Genomic DNA, 21,967 nt, shown 5'->3' with positions numbered 1-21,967 from the left:
TAATGTTTCACCTTTATTTTTAAATCATGCACAAAGTAAGCAGTCAACATCATAGCTGAGGATTTCTGCTTTGGATTTGCAGTGTGCTGCTTACGGTCTCAGAAACAGCATAAACCGTTTTCTGGTTAAAAAATGTTAATTGAGGAAATTAATATTCAGGGCCAGATGTACGTACATTTGCGAACATACCCAGATCCGTTTTCATGATCTGGCCCAGCTCTGGGACGGCTCTGAACCGGATGTGTTTTTTATTTGGCGGATCCGGGCCAAATGTGCAAATTATCGTCATGATCTGGGCCAGATCCGGACCAGATAAGTGTTCGATAGTGGCGATTGCGGCCCTTATTTGGGCCAAATGCGGACCAGCTCATTTTACGTCTGGCACCCATTTGTACTATATAGTCAATGTCACTAACAAATCAAGGAGTTACAGTATTTGTTCAGAATTTCAAGCTTTAAAAAGTTAAGATTGTCAAATGTATAAATATTACTAATAACGCTTTTTAAACAGTAACATCCAATACCCCTAGTTGAACTCAGTAGCCAGTAGTTTGATCATGTATATTGAGTGTTAAATTATCAACATCTTGAAATAAATTATCTAAAAATCAAAACCTTGTACTAATGTATTTCAGAAAAGAAGCACAAATTCAAAATTTTACTTACTTTATTAAATTTCATTTATCACACACACTTTCCCTCTCAATTTATTACACACACATATGTAGCATGCACTGGGTGGTGGGTGGATCTTGCCCTTACTGCCCCTGTTGAGACAAGAAAGCCAATCAGCACACATGACAATCCTTGGCTAATGCTTCCTGTACAAAAATGACATTACTCAACATTATCAAGATAGTTAATGATTTGAGAATGAATGATTTGTGATGCAGTGTGTAATGCTTCCACTAGATTGGAAATGTAAAAATCTTGTTTGAGAAAGATGACAAGTCTTAGTCTTGGAACAAGAAAATTTGAAAAATGTGAAAATGGAGGGTACAAATTAGAAGACAAAGTGGAATGTCTATTTCTATCCCTGTTCAAACAATTTAAGCAAAAAAAAAAAAAAAACAGCGTTCCACATTTAGCTTTTAGAGAGACAGTTATCTTTGATTATGAGTGCACCACCAGGGACTCGAATTTCCAAATTGTCGATTGTCGATTTGACGATTGTCTGTCATACGAACGAGAATTTTAATCCTGATAACACCTTTATGTAATATATTTTGGTTTTTGAGTTTTAAATGTCAGAAACATAGACTAAACAGTGCTACAAGACTTACACTTACCTTACTGAAAGGCAGGATTGCAGACAGGGCACGCCGAATTCACGCCAGTCACGCCACCTCGGTCCTGGGGCTGTAGAGACGGGGGAGGAGGGAGAAGGCATGATTCATTCGATACTTGGATACCCGTCTAACAATATAAAATCATTATTTTAACATACAAACACGTATCTCACAACATAGATAGCTCGCCAACATCCCAATTCGTTCCATTGGCAGACGTAATAGAAAGTTTTACAATGATCGAACTTGTCTTAAAGATGGCGCCTATGATTTCAGTTGCCGGAACTCTTATCCCTGATTACTAGAGCTGTAACGATACACCAACTTCACGATTCGGTTTGTATCACGATTTTTGACCCACGGTTCGATACAAATCTCGATGTTTCTTTTTTTTTGGGGGTGGCTAGACATTTTATTAAATAACATTTTAATAGTTTCCCTTAGAACACCAGAAGATTACAATATAATATATCTTTTATTTTATATCCTTTATATTTTTCTGAATGACTGATATTTATGACAGCACACTTTATGCAGATTAGCCTATAGCCTAGGCCTACTATTTTTTATTACAACTCTACCTCTTTAATTCAGCTGTCTGGTTGAAGCCTGGAAATGTTGTAAACAAGCATAGTTGTATGCTTAGCCTATCATAGTCTACTGATTGGAATTGGATTGGATTTCCCCATGTGTGTTTAAGTTTCAAGATAATACTTGTTCTCCTTGGGACAGGCCCTTTTGGGAAACGTTGGTATTGAGATGATGAGTCAACTTCAATGCAAGAGTTTTAAACAAATATGTGCAGCAATGATAGCTAATGATGCTAAGCGGATTTAATAGTAATTTAGCTAGTCGTCTTTTAAGCGTCCTTGCTTTCACGATTGTGAATGTTTTATTTAAGTCGCGTGTGTTCATTGAGCAGGAGAGGGAGGGAGAGTGAGCGTGAGAGAGAGCGGGGCAAGGAGAGGGGGTTTACTTCTATACTGTTTGGTAAAGTTGCACACATAGTCTACAATAAAAGCAAGGAGAGGTATGAAATTATTATTTATTTATTTGTTTTTGGACAACGTAGGCTACCGATAAGTAAAGCGGGAGATGTGGGTTGCTTTTGCGGCCGTGTAAGCTGCAAAGCAGTGCGTGAAACACTAGAAAGGGTGTGTCGCGATTCTGCCTTTTCACACCACGACACAGTATTGTGGATATGAATGTCGCGATTTCGGGTTTGAATCGTATATCGTTACAGCCCTACTGATAACACCTTTATGTAATATATTTTGGTTTTTGAGTTTTAAATATCAGAAACATAGGCTAAACAGTGTTATAAGACTTACACTTACCTTACTGAAAGGCAGGATTGCAGACAGGGCACGCCGAATTCACGCCACCTCAACGCCTCGGTCCTGGGGCTGAAGAGACGGGGGAGGAGGAAGAAGGCATGATTCATTCGATACCCGTCTAACAGTATAAAATCATTATTTTAACATACAAACACGTATCTCACAACATGGATAACTCACCAACATCCCAATTCCTTCCATTGTTAGGGACCTGAAACCGGTCTATACGGCTCTAAATTTTCATGGTAGATTACGTCGAATAAATCGACTAATCGCTGCAGCACTACAAAGAATCTGTCACTGTTTATGTTATAACTAGATTGTAACTCTGTAAAGTGTGTTTTCCATTGCTGCTGCTGCTTCAGTTTTCTCAACCACGATTACCGCGTTTTGAAAATGCTCCCTCCCGCTATGTAGCTGCTAGTCAAGATGGCGCACGCTGAGGGCGAAAGATTCTAGAGTGAGCACGTATCCAGCGTTCCACATTCAGCTTTTAGAGAGACCGTTATCTTTGATTACGAGTGCACCACCGGGGATTCGAATTTCCAAATGACGATTGTCCGTCGTACAAACGAGAATTTTAATCCCTGATAACACCTTTATGTAATATATTTTGGTTTTTAAGTTTTAAATGTCAGAAACATAGGCTAAACAGTGCTACAAGACTTATCACTTACCTTACTGAAAGGGAGGATTGCAGACAGGGCACGTCAGTCACGCCACCTGAACGCCTCGGTCCTGGGGCTGAAGAGATGGGGGCAGAGGGAGAAGGCATGATTCATTTGATACTTGGATACACGCCTAACTGTACAAAATCATTTTTTTAACATACAAACACGTATCTCACTACATAGAACACATCTCAATTATTTTCTGGCTTACAGAGGATGCGGTAGCGGTTAAGGAATCAGGCTAGCATGCCAGCCTGGAAATTGTGGGTTAAAATCTCAGCCTAAGTTGCTCTAAGGGAGACTAGAGCTAGCCCTGAAGTAACAAGTGTAGCAGGGCAAGAATGAACCGAAGGCAGGAATGAAGTGAAAACCCGACAACGCGGGTGTGTTTATTTTCTGTTCAACACTGTGGTAGCTTGGTGGGTGAAAGTGAAGACCCCTCGTCGTGGTCCGGTGCGGGGGGGAGAAGGTTCTTGGGGAAATCAGCCAGGCAGGCAAGGTGCAGATGAGGGGCTCACCACTGTGGAGAGGAAGGGAGGCTGGAGGTCACCACTGTACGCCAGCTTCGGCCAGTCGGGGCTCCAGTCGTCCGTGGGTCGTCTTTTGTTTAGGCGCCTTCTGTGGAAAACGGATATGGGAGTGAGGGTTAGAAAATCCAGAACTCACATCTCCTCGACGGCGCTGCTCCTTTTGTGCTTGGACAAACGAGGTCTGATGCGATGTGGGTGGCGATGATTGGCTGCCAGCCGTGCCTCGTTGAAGCCGTTTGCGTTGGCCATGTGCTTCTGTTGACAAACCCCGTGTTTTTAGCCGTGCATGCCCACCAGAGGGTGCTGAAGCGACTCTTGGTGGTGTGTGGCCGGCATGACACCGACTTGAGGGCCGTCTGGTCACACAAGTAAATTGACCAAATTAAGTCGATTCGGATAAAAAGCGTTGCTAAATTAATTTGTACATGGATAAAATGAACATTTCATTAACCCTTGCTTACCCCAAAAGCTAACGTTAGCTAATCGTCCAAGACCAGTTTAAAGTAGCGTAAACGTCAGAAGGATCCATTAACATTATATGAAAGCAAAAATAATGTATTTCATTCTAATATAGTTGAAGCAAATGGGCTTACCTGAAACAAATCAAACGAACTCTTCTTTTCACTAGCTCTCATGTTCACCAACCGCCTCCGTTAATAACTCCGCTCTGGCGGCGGTTACGCAGTCGACGAAATCGTAGAACTAAAAATTCGCGCTTGCGTTTCACTACGGCTGGCCGTATCAGTTGTGACTGTGCTTCCCGCCCCCTGGTGTCTGATCCGGGTCAATGTCTCCATCACGACAGTAAAACAGAGGTGACAGTTACACGGATTTGCCGGTTTGAAGGCGGAGTCTGTCCGGAGTCTACTGCTATCTGGGTAGCGTTATCAGCGCCATGGACAAGCCGCAGATAACGAACTTAATGTACGTTGTATTTATCAAACTTTCACTTCATCAGTTTCTGTGCCTTTCTCCGCCCCCTACCGCAACGTCCACAACTGAACGGCATAGTCTACAAGTGCAGTTGAATGAAGTTAACTGATGACAACATTAAAAAGAATCAAACGTTTCAAGCGATCATGAAATAATACAATCCATGATGTCAACAAGCAGGGAGATAATGAAGATCAGTAGTTCTACTCAAACTACTTGTGCACGTAGGCTATGGAAGATTTGTCAAATCTAGCAAGTAGGACAGTTGAAAGGAGCCCTATGCAACAATTTTAGCAAAAATGACCTTAATTATGCAGGTTGAGAGTCGTTCTGATGGTTCTATAACACTTTCTGGGTTGTTTGGTGGGTGCTTCGTCTCCCCTTGCTTCTCCGCGGAAAAAACGAATATGCAACTTTCTGAACCCGGACTGGGTAAATCTGGATGTGACTCAGCGGAAGTATCCAATCGCGCCTCGAAAATGTAGTCAGATTGTAGTTTCTAAGAAGACTGCAAAACGGACGCCGACTTGGCTTTGTTGCTGTTGAAATTGTAAGTAGCCTACCCTTAGGTGAACTTCGTTTTGTAATGTGGTTTGATAGTCTCTTGAACAATGTGTTTGCTCGACCGTTTTATTGTGAGCCCTGTATGTGTTTAGCTTGGTTTCTTGATGGCTAGCTCGCTAGCTAGTGGGGGTTTAGCGTAGCAGTCACTTGCTACCGAAGCTGCAGGGGGAGCTATGTCGTGAAAAATGCGAGCCCAAATCCGGCGAAAACCCAGAAACAGCGAAGGAATAACCAGACCTGCATAGGGCTTCTTTAAGTGGATGACGTGAAAGTAAGACATTCGAAAGGCCAATGAAGGTTAAGGTTCCTTTTGATATAGCACAAATACGCAAAACTGGTCCTCTAAATAGCGATTTTGTTTTCTTTGAAAGGTTCTGTTATTGACACATTTAACCACAAACTGCATTTAACACCTGCTTTTACAAGGCGGAAATATTTAAGCGCAGAATAGACGTGCACTTTCACTGGCAGTTTTTGCACATACCATGGAATACATAATTAGGCGCTTCTTTACGCTTCCCCTCCCATCTTTTTACACTAAACTCCCACTTTCCCCTTGACCCTCCCATGAATGCATATGCATGACAAGGAAATACGCAATTTGCCAGCTCCCGCGACAGGCAGTCTGCGCTTTTACCCTGTTTGTACATACCTCGGCGACGCACAAAAACAGAAGACGGGTCTATTTTTTTTTAACGTAGCCTACGTGCCTCTATCACATCTGGTGTAGCTAGTTGCACTGATCACAGTAGAAGGTAATTGATGTAGCCTCCCTGTCAGTCTCACACGCATGCATTGTATTGCCATAAGCAAAACTGTATACTGTAGCACCAGTGCTACGTTGGTAAATCTTCCATCGCACAAACTATTTTTTTTGTAGCATGTGCGACATATGTCGCACTGTACAGCCCTGCTCGCTATGTTTTTATGCGCACGTTGCGAAACAAATACGCCTGAAGTGGGCGTAAAAGCATTAGTACATCTGGCCCCCCTCCCCGATATTTACCGGGGAGGGGGGAGGGCCGGTCATCAGGGGGGGGAGGGCCTAAGAGAATTTTTTAAGCCTTAGGGGAAGGCCCAGGATAATTTTTTTTGGCCTGGGGGGAGGGCCGAGGAAAATTATTTTTTCCTGATCAATGATCCATTTTATTTTAATATAAATATTAAAATATTTATATTAAAATAAATATTTTAAAAGGTTTATAGGCCAAAACATGATTCACGTCTCGTAAGCTTGCAGGTCACCCGCGGTTATGAGTCATAAACAAAATATTTTAATGATATTCGGGTCATTTGCGGGCGGGTCAGTTAAAATTAATTAAATATATATTTTCTACAAATAGGCCTACTTAAAATATCACGAGAAGGCTAGCATCAATACAGTAAAGCATCAATACAGTTAAGTCAACAGATAGATAGATAGATAGATAGATAGATACTTTATTGATCCCCAGGGGAAATTCAAGGTCTCAGCAGCAGCATACATACAACACAAACACATTCTTTAACAGCAGAAAGAGTAATTAAAGTATATAATATAAAAACACAACTAAGCAGTAAGGACAGTAGAAGATAAAGAATATACTAAAATACAAATTATACTAACACTTAATACAATATATAAAATATACTAAAATACAAATTACAAAAATACAAATTGTGCTAACACTTAATCTAAATCAATTCTAAAAACAGTATCCACATAGTGGTGATTTAATAAATCAGAGGCGCTTGCAATGACTGAGGCAGGGACTGAGCCTGTGATTCTCTGTGCATAGTAAGGTATGGTAAGGTGCTCTAAGGTGCTCTGTGTGAATGAGTGTCATGGTGGTAGTGCAATGGTGATAGTGGTCATGGATATAGTGCAAATGAGTAAGTCAACAGTGCAACAATGCAGAAATAAAGTAAAGTAAAGTCTATATATTTAACTATTTAAGAAAATGTATAAGTGTGGCCACAGTTCGGCTGTGGCATGGAGGGGGGGGGGGGTTATGCATATGTGCTGATGTGCTAATATAGCACGCAAACAGTGAGGCATAAAGACAGTGGTACAAGTGGCTAGTGGACAGACAGTACCAAACATGGAGGGGGTGAAGAGGCAGACAGACTATGCAGAGAAGTCTATCTCTCCTCTTCCCTTAAGTGAGGCATTGAACAGTTCAATGGCCCTGGGGACAAATGACTTTCTCAGTCTGTCAGTTGTGCAAGGCAGTGAGCGAAGTCTCCAGCTGATAAGGCTCTTCTGCTTAACAATAGTGCTGTGGAGTGGGTGACACTCATTGTCCAAGATGTTGATCAGTTTGTTCAGGGTCCTTTTGTCAGATAGTGAAGTTATGCACTCCAGTTCAGCTCCAACTACAGGGCCAGCTTTCCTTACCAGCCTGTCAATTCGCCCCACATCCTTCTTCCTTGTGCTTCCTCCCCAGCATACTACTGCATAGAAGAGGACGCTGGCAACAACAGACTGGTAGAACATCCTGAGGAGCTTACTGCACACACACCGCAGCCTCCTCAGGAAGTACAGCCTGCTCTGCCCTTTCTTGTAGAGTGCGTCAGTGTTGGCTGACCAGTCCAGTTTATTGTCCAGGTGGAGACCCAGATACTTGTAGGTGCTAACCACCTCCACATTGACCCCATCAATGTGGACTGGTAACAGAGTGGGCTGAGACCTGCGGAAATCCACCACCATCTCCTTGGTCTTTGAAGTGTTAAGTTGAAGATGATTGAGTTTGCACCATTGCACAAAGTCCTCCACCAGGCTCCTGTACTCCTCCTCCTGCCCGTTCCTGATACACCCCACAATTGCAGTATCATCAGAAAACTTCTGCATGTGGCATGACTCGGTGTTGTAGCAGAAGTCAGATGTGTACAGGGTGAACAGGACTGGAGAGAGCACAGTTCCCTGTGGCGCTCCGGTGCTGCAGATCACAGTGTCAGAGAGACAGTTCTTCAGTCTGACGAACTGTGGTCGTTCGGTCAGGTAATCTGTAATCCAGGTTACCAGGTGAGCGTCCACACCCATCTGCAAGAGCTTGTCTCCCAATCTGAGGGGCTGGATGGTGTTAAAAGCACTTGAGAAATCAAAGAACATGATTCTCACAGCACTTTTCCCCTTGTCCAGGTGGGAATGTGTCCTGTGTAGAAGATAAGTGATGGCATCGTCCACGCCCACTTTCTCCTGGTAAGCAAACTGTAACATGTCTAGTGCATGGCGTACCTGGGGTCTGAGCATGCCTAAGCACAGGCCTTGAGTAGCCTTGGGCACAGTCTGTCAGGCCCAGCTGCTTTATTGCTGCGCAATTTCTTAAGTTGGACTGTCACTTGATCTTTTGTAATGGTGAGGGTTGTAGGGGGGGGGGGGGTGCATCTGGGATCTGTGTGTCTGATGGCTGTTGACTGAGGTCGTTGTCACTTCATTGTTCATGATCGCCATGTGGGGGAGGGGTGCAAAATCCAGTGATGGTGGGGGTACGATAGCCTGTGATGATGGAGGTGAGTGTTGCGCTGGTATTGAGGGGGTGTGAGGGTGGGGGCTGGGGGCTGGGGGATGGTGGACAGACCACCGCCATTGGAGCTGGAGCAGGGCAGTCAAACCTGTTGTAGAAGTGGTTCAACTGGTTCGCCCTGTCCAGGTCCCCCTCCACAGAGCTGCTGTTCTTCTTCAGGCCAGTGATAACCTTCATGCAGTCCCATGTCTCCTTCAGTAAAGTAGCTGAAGACGCTTTATAGAGGTTAAACAGATGGAGAGTTAAAATAGACACCCTTTCAGGAAAAGCGATATAGGCTATGGGAAATACTGGGAAAAGTTCTTAAAGAAGATGACAGTAGTACAAGTTATGGTCTATGTAGGCCTTCTCGCGAAGCCATTTAAAAGTATGACAGCCAAAACAGGCAGCCTGCAGGAATAAATGTTATGGCACAGACTACACAGCCATATCTACCGGTATGTATAGGTTCGCGCATGCATAAAAGTTACCTTAGTTCGTTGTGTTTGTGACTTTAAACAGTGGATGTGCTTTAGTAAAGCTTTGTGCTTCATTCAGCATTATAAACCAGTTCTTACGCTAACGTTTTGACCAACAATATATCTCTCTTGCCTACCTTGCCTCACCATTTCTGTTTTCGAAAGAAAGATGTATGTCCATGGCCTTCAAATCTTATCCTAGTGTTCTAATTCTTGGTGGTTGCGTGCATGCTTGCGTGTAGTTCTACTGCATAAAGTTTCGCAAATAAATTAGTTTGTTTTACAGAAATGGCCTACTGTCACACTGCATGCAGGCTATAACCAAAAGCACACATTTTGTAAATAAGCGGGTCGGATCGCGGGTCGGGTATAATTTTGTCCTAATTAATATTCGCGCTCTAAGTTGCGGCCGACCGCGTTGATTAAAATATCGGGCGACCGCGGGCTGCTTGTGACCAAACCCGCGTCATTTTTCGACCAGTTTTATTTGATTCACGTAGGGGGGAGGGCCTAGGAGAACTTTTTTGAGCCGGGGGGAGGCCCCTGGAAAAAAAAAAAATTGACCAGGGGGGAGGGCCAAGCAGAACATTTTTAACCCGATCGTCTGGCGACCGGCCCTCCCCCCTATAAATATCGTACAGTCCCTAAGTAAATATATTTTGATGCATTGGATTTATTGACTAGAAATGTTGAGCATACATCAGCATAACTTAAAGAAACCCACACAGATAAAGGAATCATAATCAATAACGTAGCCAGAAATGGGTGGGCACAGAAAAAAACGGGCGGGCAAACCCAATTTGATTGAACATAAGAGAGGCCTAGATTAGATACACCATACAAACATTAATCATAGGCATGTTATATTTATGACATAAAAGTTGAATTTATTGAACGCATTTGATCAAAGCTGACATCGGAGCGTCGCATAAAACAAATTTAAGCAACAGATTGACCATTGGACAATCCTACTGCAAAGCCTTTCCATAGGCATGCTACGTTTATGACATAAAAAGTGGAATACTGTATGAACGCATTTCATCACACATGACAATTAAACGGAGCTGCCGGCTGTTTGCGATTTGACTGATTCTCTAATTGGACGGGGAAGACTGACAAGTAGACGGGCCTAGGCCCTTCCAGGCTCGCCTGTGTCTACTCATGATCATAATATTACAATCCTTTACAAAACGACGGCTCTATATGTTTCTTAATCAGTCATGGGTGTGTTTTGGGCGTAACATCTTTTAAATCAATGAGAATGACATTTGTCATTCCCTTTAAGTATATAGTATATATAAGTATAGTATATATACTTTTTTGATCCCGTGAGGGAAATTTGGTCCCTGCATTTAACCCTAACGGTGAATTAGTGAAACACAAACAGCACACAGTAAACAATGATGTAAACAACGATGATAGACAGACATCATTTGGACAAAATATAGAGCATATTAACCTCCGTTGCTCAGCCAAATGCCTTCCTGTTACGTCCTGTTATCACAGAGTTACAGCGATAAACGATTTTTGATGGTCACAAGTTTACTTCATTAGCGTTTATTTTTTTGATTATTAAAGAGTGTTTTTCATTTAAAGGCTTGACTTCGTGCTTATTCAGAAGAGCATTTAGTGCTCTCCCCAATCCCAGACGTTCACATTGCATGTTTGTTTGTAATGGATGCAACCGCGAGATACGCTTGGGTGCTCCGTCTCTCGGGCACCCACTGAAAACATCGAGCACCCACATGTGCCAGCTTACAGTCCCGGCTAAATTTACATTAATTTAAAATCAAACATCGCAGTTTATGTTAAATTCAGCATCTCTCATAATGTGATTGGATATGTTCCTGTCAATTCCCTACTCCATATACTAACCACCAATGAGAGCGTCTCTCGTATGAAAATTCCTGACACTTCCCACCAGAGGTGGGACCAAGTCACTGTTTGGCAAGTCACAAGTAAGTCCCAAGTCTTAGCAGTCAAGTCCAAGTCAAGTCCCAAGTAAATACAGAGAAGGGCAAGTCGAGTCCAAGTCCAAGTCACATCAAAGCCAAGTCGAGTCCAAGTCCAAGTCCCAATCTTTTTCAAGTCCTGAACAAGTCATCAGGTACTCTTCACTTAATAATGCCATTATTAGACTATCGATCATAATTTTAGCACTTCCATCTAATCCACAGTATTTTTTTTACAAATACAGATTAAAATATGTTCAATGTTTCTGTCTTGTAATCTTTTACGACATATGCATGTGCATACCTGTGTAATATACACATGTGCATACCTGAGTAATCTGTACAAAGCGGATAGCTACATGACACTCAGCACAGCTGCAAATATATATAATGTTTTTCCAAATTGCGGAGCCCACTGTAAGGATGAGTAATAATTTGACTGATGGTATTTCACTGCGCTAGGCCACAGATTTGCCTGCAAACAATTTATTAGGCTGTCTGCCAGTGGTGACTCATAAGGGAAGCCAAGGTCAACACTTTTATATTATTTAAAAGATAATAATGACAGTAATTGTGTTTTAAAGTATTCATTTCTTAAGAAATACTACACATTTGATGCTGTTTATCTAATTTGTAAATGGTGCACTGTCACTTTAAGCCCATTGTGCACTGTCCACACGTTCTCATAATGATCTTTTTTTACCAGCTCCGTTCAAATATAGCCTATGGCTAGTCCACAAACTCAAAAATTGTTTGTGCCACATGTATAGCACAATATTAACAATGATAAGCATGATATTAAGTTGGCACAAACAGCTTTCATTCCTTTGGAAAGAAAGAGAAGCATGTATGACATGATGCTTGCTTGACATTTTCTGTTTGCAATTAAAAGTGAATTATGAGCCTGGTAGCCAGTAGCCACCTAGCTACAGTAGCTGAGTGGAATGCGTTTCAATCGGCATATCATGTGCTTCATGTAAATAAATTATTGAATACTTCAAGACTCACCAGTTCCATTACACAAGGCAAAGACAACTCTTCATAATATTCTTGTCCACTTTCCAAATCACAGTGAGTGCAGCTATGTCATAGTGACCTGGATCTCATAGTTTATAACAGTATAGTAGACTAGTGAGAACCGGATAAATTCACAATCTCCTCTAATCTCGTACTTGTTGCTTCCACGATTTCTTTTTATATGTTTCTTATATTTAAAAGAAGATATCAATCATCATCAACAATGACAAGCCAGCTGGAACCTACTCGTTTTCTCTCCCTCTCGTGCGTGCTTAGATGTGTTCTCAATTAAATGCAGTAGCCTAGCATAAGTTTAAGTTGGATCTTAATGGAGAGGACTCGAAAAGTATCATCTTTATGTAACATGCTGTTGGTGCTTTTTGACAAACGTTCTCTAACAAGAGTGCAAATCAGTTTGCAGTAAAGCTACTAGTGATTGGCTAAATGTTGATCCTTCCTCTGTCTCTTGATGCCCTACACACAGTGCGTAACGCGTGTGAGGGTAGTGGCAGTAGGCTACTGAACTGTGCTCTGCTGCTTGTCTCCGCTATTTTTTTTATTTTTTTTTAGTCGCAGGAAAGCGTCTCTGGGTTGACTGGTACACGATCAGGAAATTTAGTTTTTGATTCGAGACATGTCAAGTCATCACAAGTCAAAGAGGCAAAGTCCGAGTCAAGTCTTGAGTGAATAGTATTCAAGTCCAAGTCGAGTCGCAAGTCATGCCGAATTTTATCAAGTCAAGTATGAAGTCATTAAAATCATGACTCGAGTCTGACTCGAGTCCACATGTCTGCTTCCCACCTGAAGAATTAACGCAAGGCTTTGTCGGGTCTTCAGCCCCGAATGTTTAAAATGTATATAGCCCTGAATATCATTTTAAAAGTAGTCTGACAAAGCTTATTCTTTTGTGACATAGCTAAACACTGGTACCAGAACGTCTATAACATAGCCTAGGTGGTCGCAACTCACAAAAGTAAAGCAGATAGAAAGAACTCACGCAAATCTAGCCTACAACACGCAGACAGCTTCATGCGCAGGGAAGAGAGCTGTGCTTTATGATTGTTGGCTTCTGATGGTATCTTGCTAATTCACTGAACTGCATTAGGTGACACAAATGGTATTGCCTTTATCTTATAACTCCTTGTCTGAGCGACTACCAGGCCTATGGTTTTTAAAAGTCAGATGTTCCCTGACAAAGACATTCGAAAATTAAGAATGTTTATTGACTTGAAAAATACACTAATTTTTGCAAACTCCCTTCATTCAACCCTTGAAGACATTGCGGTCTGGTGCGCTAAGTAGATCGTTTCTCGTACCATTTAATTTCTCAGAATGTAGGTCTACTAGGCCTACAATAACGTCATCACCAAATACATCTTTTATTTTTAGTTGATCAACCACAAAGAGTAGCATAGGCCTACTGTGCACAGTGCACTGACGACTGTAGCAGCCCAAGGTAACCAGTTGTTGTAGATGAGAGGCAACCCCTTGTTTCAGATAGCCTGGACAACTTGTTACCTGGGTGTTGCCTACGTTATTAGATAGATAGATAGATAGATAGATAGATACTTTATTGATCCCCAAGGAGAAATTCAGGGGGTCTCAGTAGCATACAGACATAATTAATGGTAGCCTACAATAGGTAATTGATTCGCGTAACATATTAGTTGGCTCAAAGAGTAGGGAATCAGGATGGAGAGAGTCACGCGTGTGTTGCTTTTGCGGGATCGAATCCAGTTTAATGCTAGTTTTCAAAACATATATTTTTTTACATGTCTTTTGTCCGAGTGGCTGTAATGTAGCCAAGCGACTTCAAACCGCCTAAAACAACTTGTTTGTGAATGTCTGACAACTGCTGCAGCGCATGCACGCGCAATGTTTGTCTACGAGCGCACCTGCCTACCATCAGGCTACTCAGCTACTAGAGAAATAATTTCCCCTGTTTGTATGTTCACTCCAAGTTGGCCTACCATAACTTACCAACTCTGCACTGTAGACCCTAAACTGGCTATTTATATTTTTCTGTGAAATAAGCAAATGTATTTGTTCAACTTTATGAAGCAGAATGCACTATAGGCTACTTGGAACGTAACACATTTGACAAAGGACAGATGTATGTTGCTAGTGACAAAATATTAACTTTCAGTGTTTTACGATGTCTTTGTCATGGGGAAGTGTTTTCCCCCATGCATTTATTCTAGGCTACTGTCAGTGACTGCCGCGAGAGAAGCGGGTTCTTTGTTTCGTTCATTTCAGTGACTGACGCGAGAGAAGCGGGGTCTGTGTTGTGTTGCGTTGTGTTGGGTTGCGTTAATTTATTTTCATTGGGCATGCCCTGCCGTAACGTCCACAGCTCTTCAGTTCCGACAAAGCCGAAATTACTCCTTTTGAAACAATAAGTGCCGCTTGACAGGGGGGGATCCCAAGCATCTTTCAGCTATAGACTAAGGCTACTTTGAGAACATTTCCTAATTCACCCAACACTAATATTCAAAATGTTGAAAACTATTTCGGCATAGCCTATAAGCAGTTTAATTAAATGTAATGTTAGTTGTAAACAAATGGGCTACTTGGTGAGGTGCTTGGCCTCACAGATGCGCTCGTGCCTTAGATGGCAAGAAAAATCTTCACGATATAGCCTAGGCTAGGCCTATTAACTGACCACCTGATTCACGTTGGCTGGGGGGCAGGGGGGCCATCAGACATTTGTGCCCAGTTAATCCGGCCCTGCCCCAGCGTCGGCGTCAAGGGCGGGCCATAGGGGGCCAGGCCCGTCCAAACAGGCCAGTGCCCCCCCCCAAAGTTCTCTCCCTCACATAAAAAAATCTAAATATTATTATGCATGATTGAAATTAAATCCATATTGAACACTGATGTTGAACACTTAGCCTACTCAAAATGAAACATGACATGTGTCAACTATGCTACTGTTGATTATGTGCGCAAACTGCGTGATGAAAAGGGATTCTGCACACTCGGACACCATTGCAATGAGTGCCACCAATATATTTACCACGACTCCTGCAACGCCAAATGAGCATAAATCTCGATCAGTAGGGTTTTTAGACACTGCTGCATAAGAAATCCAGTAAAAGGTCTCAAGATAGATCTGGGAATATAATGGAAAATACAAGGTTTTTCGTATGACCGCAGGATGACCCAAGCTGAATGCATGATCTGTTAATCTAAATTGCAGAAACTATAAAGGGCCAAGGCACTTATGATAAAATATTTTGTCGTCTTCCTTCGCAATCGTCCTTGTATAAACGGCCCCTTAGTGAGCGCAACACAGCACGGGTCTTAACCTGCTTTATCCAGAGGGAGACATTTTTGGAAGCAGTGACAAAAAGCCCATCATGGACCTGGCTGGGAAATGCGACAGTGGAGTCGGCATTCGTAGGCTAACCTGTCGCTGCAAGTACTTCTCCAAACTCAAAAACAAGTAGACTTAAAAGTGGCAATAAAAGTGGACTGTCAGAGCAGCACAAAATACTAAAAGTCATACCGAGTGTCCTGTTTGCTCTTAAACTTTCCATCACAATTGGTGCATTTACCACTTCGTAAATGTGTTAGAATTTGTTCTGTAGGCTACTTTAAAGAACATTTTGAGGGATCACATAGCCTATGTGCAATGTTGTGATATTATCAGTATGTGTAATTTGCTTTTGAGCAGGATCTTACAAGAACATTTCGAAATGAATGGAAAGACACAGTGAAGCCTATAGCCTAGGCTTGTTAGTGGTGAGTCTGTTATAGCCTATTTACTTGTATTGTAGCCTATGCAAGGCTATTCTATTAAAATTCTATTATTCTAAACGTTGTGTGCTAGTTTATTCAACGGCTATGACCGCTATGTTCTTGCACTATTTCCCCCCTTGATCATATTGATTCAGTTATCCAAAAGGCTCGAAGGATGCTCTTTATTATATGGCAAAATAACGAATAAAAGTGAGGTGAGGTGCCCCCCCGTCAGTGCTCATAGCCCCCCCCCCCCCCCCCACCAGTTGCTCTCTGGTGCCGACGCTGCCCTGCCCCCAACAAATCACACCTTCCCACCAGCTGTGACAGCTTAAAAGAAGTCAAGATGACTCCTAACTCACAGACCTATTCACAAACCGGTTTTGTGGCATTTCGCCTGTTTTGAAATCCTATGCGGCTACAGGATCTTGCAATCGTGAGGAAGCAATTTTGCATTGTAGGCATAACTAACATGCAATAACGCCACCAACAACAACCAAAACTAGGCTACACATTGTCAACATGTAAATTAAATGTAACATTATTGTGAATCAAATTAAAATGTTCTCTTTTGCAAACGTAGGCATAACAGATTAGGCTAATTTAATAATGTTACAAAGATACTACATCAATCCATATGTTTCATTAGGCTACTAGGCTATTTGTTTCGCCTTACTCTTGATTCATTTAGGCTAGGCCTTTTTATTCAGTTATTTATCATCTTCCGTCCTTGTGTAGCGCACGCATTCTCAGACCTGTCACCTGCCACTCATCGTAAGGGAGGTGTTTGGAATCATTCCCGCATTACAATCATCAGTCAATCAAGGTGGTCACTTCAGTCAAGCTCGTGCATGAGTAATAACGTCATCCATAGCAACGAAGACTCACTCACTCTTAGTCAAAGATTCTAGAGCGCTCAGCTCCAGAATCTGTTCAGGAGTTGTCATTTTTCCTTACTAAGAGTAGCCTAGGCTAGGTCTGAAAGGCTTTGTGAATAACTTAATAAGAGAAACTCCTAGCTAAAATCTTTTATTGCTATTTAGGAGTAGCCTACTCCTAGTGGTAAGATAAAAGGCTTTGTGAATATGGCCCCTGGTGTCTAACCCAATGTTAACCACCTCACACATTTCTCTAGATTTTGCAACGACCTTACATGACACAATGCCATAAAATGCCAGTTTTTAGGACACAGAATAATGTTTGTAATGATACCAGTTAGGCCTACGTTCAACAGTAACATAAGTGTAATGAGCTATTCATTGTCGAAGGTGCATGGTGAAGTGAAATTCTTACTTTGGAAAACAAACATTTGCCGATATCATTGGATAGGGGATAGGCCTAGGCCTACTTGTTTATTTTTTACGTAGCCTACAATGGCCAGTTCAGACAAAGCCGAAATTACTCATTTTGAAACATTTGTATGGTTATATTGCTTGACTTAAATCCCAGAGAGTAGGCTACCGCACCCCACAGTGATGGGCCTAGCTAGCGGTCTTATGCGTTCAGTGTGGGGTAGGCTATAAACAAGCTGAGAATTTAGCGGTGTCACGTCTGCCTGTCACAGACGTGGGGAGCTGAAGCTTGGGATACAGTTACAGTAACAGTATTTTATTTTACTTCTTATGGAATATTTTTTTTTCACTTTTATAAAGGCTTTGTTTGAATGCTGTTGGAACAAATAGTAGTTGATTATAAAGGCAACTTTCTGTTGCAATATTCTGTGTGTTCTGGACTGCAGGTAACTTGTTAAGCCAGTGGTTCTCAAACTTTTTCTTTCATTCCCCACTTTGATCAAGGGGGCATTGACTGATGATAGTGGAGATAACGTGTTATCCCGTGGCCTTTGCAAGTCAGCATCTCCAACGGTAGTCTACTAAAAATATAAGTTTTCGATGTCCCAAACGGAGAGCCATACTTTATTGTTTTAACAATCTCTATGCTACTCACCAAAATGTAGGCATGGGAACATGATGAAGTATCCAACTGTCGTGTGTTAAATTATTGTGATTACGAGCCAGTGGTTTTCAAACATTATGCGTGACTCGGACATCTAACGAAATGCAACAGACTCATATCGTCTTTGCGCGTCTGAAGAAGTTAGCCAAATATGAATGTAATTCTGCGGCATAAAGCAGATGTATTTGTTTATTGTAAAGAAAAATAAAAATGACATGTCAAGCAGTCAATTGACTACATTTTGTTATTGAATTCGTAGGCTGGGATTACTCTCGGCAACAATTATGTTTAATGGTAGATCCTGCTTTTTCAGAAGGGGCGGCAGGCAGAGCGATGTACAGTGGCAGAGCGACGCACAGTGGCTGAAAGTGGTACTAAAGCTTCCCGCAGCTTCACGCCTCGTAATGCGCGAATGAAGTGGTCATTTGAAAGCGATGCCCATAGCTCCGCTGGTGGGAAAACACATGGGACTCAGCGCTGTCCTATTGTGTGCAGAGGGAATTTGAAAGACAACCGATTATCCCGCCCCTCGGACTGAGCACTGCGAACGGTGAGTGCCCAGACCCTACATTTTAATGTGGGTCTGGCTTGTCAGGCTATATGGAACAGGCATTTACTAAAACTTAGCAGAGTATAGGCTACACCAGCGGTTCCCAAACTTTTTTCCCTGCGTTCCACCACCTCATACTGACTCGGCTCGCGTACCCTCACCATCATAAAAACGTAACACATTCTATTGACACATTCCAGGCATCATGCTTAGGCTAATTAGCTGCTTTAAATGATAACAAATAACAAAATCAAAATGTGCAATTGGTCTATGAGCTCTCACACTAAAAAAACAGTGTGGAGAACATTATGAAACACAAAGAACAAAAGAGAACAAAGGCATAAGATTAAAAAAATCATTTGTAACACCTTTCCGACATTGCCCTTTTCAACTTGCGTACCCCCTAGTGGAAGCTCGCATACCACCGGGCTACACGTATCCGCACTCGTCTATTATTTGAACTGATAGGCAAAGTGAAACTAACTTCACCGTGGTAGTCAACGACAAAACAGTTATACGCAGTTAATTACTTTCACTATTGACTGACACTGGGTTACCATCGAAAACAGCCTGAGAAAAGCAACACTTACCCCAATAATGTTCAAATGACTGAATTAAAAAGCGAAGGACATTTATCCTGCAGAGGAGTTGCTGCTTACATCTCGTGACAGTGTGTCTCAGCTGGCGTCTTGTTTGTGCGATACACTACAGACTGTACATTTAACAATTATTTATTAAACACTACATATTAAATAAATAACCAGCTTCTCAAACTAACAGTTAACAAAGTAATAACACCAAACAAACTATACAACAGTATACAAATATTTCAAAATATTTATGTAATTTGTGCAATTTCAACAAAGACTATTACACACTATAGAACAAGTGCAAAAGAAAATGCAAAACAACAAAATGTGCAAATGTGATCAGTCACTATGGCTGGGCTGATAACTAGCATCGCTACAAGTCATTCTCCTTGGCTTAAAAAGAACATTTCAAGGGCCCTTTGGTAATTGCACTCTTTTACTAGTGGACCATTAATGCTTATCTTCATGCAGGCTGTCAGACTGTTGCCCTCCAGTCTGTTCTGCAAGTCTGTCCTGATCTATACACCGAGAGTGAATGAAGTTTAGATTATTTTATAGTTTTGTGTAATATGGATGGAATTTGAGTGTGGAGCCCAAACCCACCCAGAATTCATGTCTTCCTAATAAAACCAAGATTGTTACATTTCAAAGATATTGGCCATAGTATTGGCCTTAGTAATAATTTAGAAAGGAAACTGATAAGTCAAACAAGTGTACTATTCCTACAAAATAACAAGATACTAACAATGTAGAGCAAGAATAACCACGTGGTGACACAGTTTAAAGATTAATTTTGGAATCTAAGAGGACACATTTCGCGGAAACATGAGAGTGTGCTACGGAGAGCAAAGAAAAACGTGAGCAATTGAATATGCTTCATATCAAGTAGAAGGCTAAAGTAAAACTTGGACGCTAAACCTGATCCCTTTAGTTTTAGGCTTATGTGTATCAACGCTGCCAAGCTTGTTTGTTGTTGCACTCATACAATCTTTTAAAATAAATATTCTGAGTGAAATATATTGCCGTTGCTCTTAGTTCTTTGGATTTAAGTTTTCTGTTTAAAGGAGAATTCCAGTGTGATGTTGACCTAAAGTGTATTGAAACATGATACCGAGTGTGAACGTATGTCTCATAGCCCATCTCGGCTTGTCCCCTGCACTCCAAAATCTGGCGCTAGTTAGCCGATGCTACCAACAGCTTTTTCAATAGTGGTGCTTCGGCATCGGGCTAGCCATGCAAATAAATCACTGTTTTACACCCATTTACGAGGCTCAATGTATCTCCACACTTCATTGGTAGACTTTTTAGTTTAATAAAAGAGAAGCACATGATGAAAAATTCCAGTGTAAGATGGGAATCGCCAAGATAGAGCCCATTATGTATCATCTGATAACTATATAGCATTATACATAAAATGATATGGACACAACATTATAGTGTGTTTTGTATGTCAATGTAATCAGTATTACAAAGCCAAATTATTTCGGTACACTGATTCCACATGTTTTGGTTGTTTTGTGTTGCTGTTCAAGCAGTTCAGATTGTGTTATTGTATTGTATTGTATTGGTCAAAAATCATTGAGTAACCAAGGGGTAGAAAGAGTAGGGGATAGAGGGGGTATCTGAAGTGTGCTTTTTTTATCACATAGTACGTGGCCACACTATGCCAAACCCATGTTGAGTAATTGAGTAATTCACTTCATTTGTTTTTGGATTGACTGCTTGTGATGTCCATGCCAAGAAATCTATGATCACGAATGCCGTTCACATAGAGCACAGTGTATTGTGAGTGCTTCTACTGCAGAGAAGTTGTTTGGGACTGCTTGCTAAGGGCTGCTTACATTTCGTGACAGTGCATCTTGAGCTGTGCTTTACAGGCGCCTTTCGCTATAGACCAGGTTTTTCTTGGTCAGTGGCGTAATAATTTTTAGAGGGTGTAAGATAGCGATTTTTGGATCATGCACCAGATCAAACCTTATGCCACACCCCGGGGGCAAGGTTTAATAACAGTAGAGCATATGGCGAACATTTTGTCACTGACTGGGTGTAGGATATGAATAAGCCTTATGTCGCACTTTGCACCATGTTGCGCCAGGTGTACGATAGGGCCCATAGTCTTATAGACTTTTCAATGCAATAAATTGGATCAAGATACCCCTGAGATCATCTGACAGAATGCTTGAATAACTTGACTTTTTTGGTTTCGATAGAGAACAGAATTATGCTGATCTTCAATTCAAAACCCAGGCGTCTCCGCCTGAACCAATATGGTAGGCCAGTGGTTTTTCTTGCATTTTTTGGCCTGCTATCTTGAGAGAGTTACGGCATAATCTACTCTTAACTAATTATTATTAGTTTATTAGTTATTTTTGTCTGTGCAGTCTGTGCACTATCATATGCGCAACATACAATTACAGTGATGGTTCCATGGAAGGCAAGCCATTCTTGTGGCTGTGAATAGACCTCTCTTAATAGACAGTGTAGCTTGGAAACATTTTTTGGCTAAAGTTACTATTGATTGTTAATGCATATTTATAATGTTATCTGTTAACAATCAATAGTAACTTTAGTTAACTTAAGTATGGAATAATGGATGAGATGGCGTTCAGGTATCACAAAATTTTAATGCAGGTTTGAGGTGTTAATGCGGCTCCCTCGAATGTGCATTATTTTTCATGCACGTTCAAGGTGGTAATGCAGCCACCTCGAACATGCATTATTTTTCATGCACGTTTAAGGTGGTAATGCGACACAAACACCATGGAGTCCATTGTCCACTATTGCCACACTTATGTTGTGTAGCTGCTATAATTTCCACCTTCTGATCATTAAAACTAGCTTGTTTGCAGAATTACTTCTTTCTGTCACACACCAAC

At 41.6% G+C, this 21,967-nt stretch overlaps 1 protein-coding gene and 1 long non-coding RNA gene across 5 annotated transcripts in view; one reads left to right on the top strand and one right to left on the bottom strand.

Annotated features, from left to right (window-relative positions):
- The window catches only part of LOC121680982 (homer protein homolog 1), a 170,170-nt gene that overhangs the window by 18,692 nt on the left and 129,511 nt on the right, over nt 1–21,967 (top strand). The gene's annotated exons all lie outside the window — the stretch shown is intronic.
- LOC121680998 lies at nt 1,344–4,181 on the bottom strand. Its single transcript, XR_006021906.1, has 4 exons — nt 3,816–4,181; nt 3,304–3,370; nt 2,627–2,695; nt 1,344–1,359 (listed from the first exon to the last, which is right to left on the bottom strand). It is a non-coding gene; the product is annotated as an uncharacterized LOC121680998 (long non-coding RNA).

The sequence above is a fragment of the Alosa sapidissima genome, chromosome 13, assembly GCF_018492685.1.
Source record: "Alosa sapidissima isolate fAloSap1 chromosome 13, fAloSap1.pri, whole genome shotgun sequence".
Lineage (NCBI taxonomy): Eukaryota > Metazoa > Chordata > Actinopteri > Clupeiformes > Clupeidae > Alosa > Alosa sapidissima.
This window is presented reverse-complemented; position numbering and strand designations above follow the sequence as displayed.